This window comes from Amblyraja radiata, chromosome 8 (genome assembly GCF_010909765.2).
Source record: "Amblyraja radiata isolate CabotCenter1 chromosome 8, sAmbRad1.1.pri, whole genome shotgun sequence".
Taxonomy (NCBI): domain Eukaryota; kingdom Metazoa; phylum Chordata; class Chondrichthyes; order Rajiformes; family Rajidae; genus Amblyraja; species Amblyraja radiata.
The window spans coordinates 63,840,444-63,844,105 of record NC_045963.1 but is presented as its reverse complement, the minus strand read 5'-3'; the positions used below and the strand labels follow the sequence as shown (position 1 = coordinate 63,844,105).

At 42.3% G+C, this 3,662-nt stretch overlaps 1 long non-coding RNA gene across 1 annotated transcript; it reads right to left on the bottom strand.

The window, feature by feature from the left end:
• Nucleotides 1-411: 411 nt before the first annotated feature.
• On the bottom strand, nt 412-3,033 carry LOC116975774. Its single transcript, XR_004412765.1, has 4 exons — nt 2,969-3,033; nt 2,731-2,804; nt 533-574; nt 412-442 (listed from the first exon to the last, which is right to left on the bottom strand). It is a non-coding gene; the product is annotated as an uncharacterized LOC116975774 (long non-coding RNA).
• Between the last annotated feature and the right edge of the window lie 629 nt (nt 3,034-3,662).

Sequence of the window (3,662 nt, the reverse complement as noted above, 5' to 3'; positions counted from 1 at the left end):
ACCGATCACTGAAGGAAGTGGTCAAGGAATGCGAGTTTCATCTTGATCACTATCGTCCAATCCCCAATAATTCATGGAACAGTTTTTGTTGGAAATGTCAGAGACAATATCTGAAACCAAGGTGGGATAATGAATTAGAAATTGACTTGAACTGGATCCCTTGACCCCGGATTAAATATTCAGTGTTACCAGGATTACAAGGATGTGTGTTCATAGCCAGATTATCTGACTCAGTGATGGGTGTTAATTTACTCTCTGAACCAAACTTGTAGTCAGACGGAACTCCTGTCGGCCCATCTCCACGCTTGTCGTTCCTGTCTGAATCCTCACCATTTCTGCAGCAGTTGACAGATATCACATGGTGCAGATGCGACAATGTCAACAGTTACCGGAACGTACCTCAGAGATGATCGTAGATGGACTGAGTGGGTCTTTGCAAATCCTAGCAGAAAACAAAGAAATGTTGGAAACAGCAGCTTAGCAACTCGTGCTCATCAAAACGCTTCAACGTCTTAAATGTGACTTTTCTTACCATGTAGATGGCGTTTGGATCTGCCTGGTGATCTCCTGAGTTCTACAACACAACACAATCGAACAGTTACTTTGGTCAAAAAGCTGGCTTCAGAATTCACTGCAGTCACCATGGCCACTCGTGTTATTGAAAACTGCTAAGTCAGGTGTCAAGTGCACAGAAGGAAGTGGAGGAGGATCAGGAAGATGAAAGGAACAGAATACTGGGCACTTCACTCAAACCCCATTAGCAGGGGGTGTTGAGCAGCCTGAGAACAGACTTTGTTTCCCCATCTCTGAAACTCACAGTCAGTCTGTGGTCGGGCAACTGCAGGGAGAGAGGAAATAAATCGGAGCAGATGGTCTGAAAGATTGTAGCAGGAATCCTGGCAGCTCCCTTCATTGTGTTCAGGAGAACAAGTACTGAATATGTTCAGTACGATGATGAGACATGATGGAACTACACTCATAAGATAAATATAACTTCTCCACACAGTGAAATGACTGCAATCTCTAATCTGGGACACACACTCCATGGAAATGGGAACAGCAAGCACACACACACACACCACACACACTCCATGTCATGCAGGAGTCAGCAGTTTCAGCGGAGCTGAAGTACTAAGAATGATTATCATCAAAGTCATGGGGAGAGATTTTTGAAAGGATTCTGAAACCATATTAATCAAGAACCTGCCTTTACTGTGGTTAAACACTCCTATTAGTTTGAAGCGAACATTATCAGACAACTGTTGAAGTAGTTGTGCTAATGGTGGAGCTGATGGCCAAATGTTTGGCCAGAGAGGATGGTTCTGAGCAGACAAATGCAGTAGAGATCCTGAGGATGATCTCCTCTCAGGTTAAACAGCTGAAGCTGAACCTTCAGTGGATTGTTAGACCTGGTAGTGTGTTCTCACACACCTGCTCACGAGCAGTGCATGTCCCACTCTCCATCAACAGATGCACCATGTACAATCATAAAGACATTGCGACAATACCCAATAGGCTGTGGGCCGAGGAGCTTTTTCGTTCAGGTTCGTGACTCAACTCACAAAACTACCTGAATTTTTAACATATTGTGTAAAAATATTATATAAATCATACCTGGAACTCGTCAAGAACAAAACCTGCACATTTTGTTTAAATATGACAAAAACTTCCAATTTTCCGAGTTGTAAATTGTCCAATCAATGCACTTTTGACATTGAGGTCGGACGCAAATTGACCAATCCCGCACTTTGTTTTATGGTCGCTAGGCAGCGAGGACTCTGGGATCATGGCTGCCTCCTCATTACATCAACAGCAATAACAAGGTTTCCAAGGATAAAGGTAATGCTAACCTTGTTGATAATTTTATTTTTCAATTGATTTATCTATATAAAGTTTGGATGTGAACTGTTAAATAAAAATTATAAATAACAAATATACAGCTCGGGTTAGGATTAGGGTTAGGATCAGGGTTAGGGTCAGGGTTAGGGTCAGGGTTAGGGTTAGGGTCAGGTTTAGGGTTAGGGTCAGGTTTAGGGTTAGGATTAGGGTTAGGGTTAGGGTCAGGGTTAGGGTTAGGGTCAGGGTTAAGGTTAGGGTTAGGGTTAGGGTCAGGTTTAGGGTTAGGGTCAGGGTTAAGGTTAGGGTTAGGGTCAGGTTTAGGGTTAGGGTCAAGGTCAGGGTCAGTCAATTAATTAGGCTGGTTCAGGAGCTGGACCTCGGCTGCACTCATTCAAAAAACGCAAACAATTATATTATATTAATTATATTATTTTTATATAATATAATTATACATAATTATATATGATTACATTCATATTCACAAATCATATATTTATATAGATAGATGGTATAATAATATATAGTTTAAATAGACTGCATCACGGAAATAGGCTTCCCATGGTGTAACATGGGAATTGGACACTAGATGGCGCGCACATTTTTAATCTCATTTTTTAATTAGTTTAATTAATTAATGTGCAACTTTTGGCACTGACGAGTTATGACTTCCTTCTCAATTATATTTTATCCAAATCTGTACAAATGTTCATGTAGTTCCGAGACATGAGTCACGAAAGTTGATTTCTAGACACATTTTTGATGCTCAGCCCACAGCCTACAATGATCCACAAAGCTAGTGGAGTAAATACCTGATGGGAAGCTAATAGCACACCATCAGGGGGAGAGATCCCAGCACAGGTCTGCTTATCCCAGAAAACTATCAGAACTCACCGGGACATTTCTTGCCACGGAAATTTTTTCATAATCTGCTCCTGGGGTCTGATCATCAGCCGCTCCGGACTGGGCTGTGAAATAGAGAACAAGGTCTCACAATGAGCAGCCTTGAAGCTGTAAATCCCACTTTGCTGCCCAACAGCATAATGACGGCTTTTTGACAATCGTAACCAGCCCTTCCGTTTCACTAACCACACAGCAATCAGATCAAACTGAATTATTTAGTCACACATACAGGACTGGTGGCTTCCAGAAGCTCTGCGTCTGATGAGGCAAATGGCTCCAGTAACAGCAAGAACTCCCAGCACCAAAGGTAGAATGATCCAGGCAAGGCACATCACCACATCTTGATTTTCCTTCGTTTGAAAATCTGCAAAGAAATCACATCATTGGGTAAACATCAGGGAAAAGTAATGTCAGTGCAGAAGGAAGCCATTTGGCCCATCGTTCTGCGCCAGCTCTTTGAGGAGGTGAAAAGTCAAATGTTGCTTCTCCTGTGTTTTTGCATGGAGGCACGCCGTATGAGTGCGAGTGGGTGCTGGGGACGGATGAGGTGGTGGCGGGATTTTATTGGATCTGGTGAAAAATGCACAGAATGATCGGATGAATATGGCAAGTTCCTGGGTGGAAGGTAAGGAGCAAGGGAACTATGTTCTTATCCACTCCTGGAAAGAGGAAGAGTGAGAGCATAGATGCTGAAAATCAATAAGATATGATTAAGGACTCTGTCCACTCTAGTAGAGGAGAAGTCACTGTTCAGGATGAAGGAAGACATTTAAGTGGCATCTCTTAGGGTAACTTATTGTTTCTTCCCATCATCATTTTGGCTCAGTTTGTCCTGCTAGATGTGTCCTTGAGCACACTGTTAACAACCCATCTCACAGACAAGGAAGCATAATATGCTTACAAATCATCACATTGAATTCAAT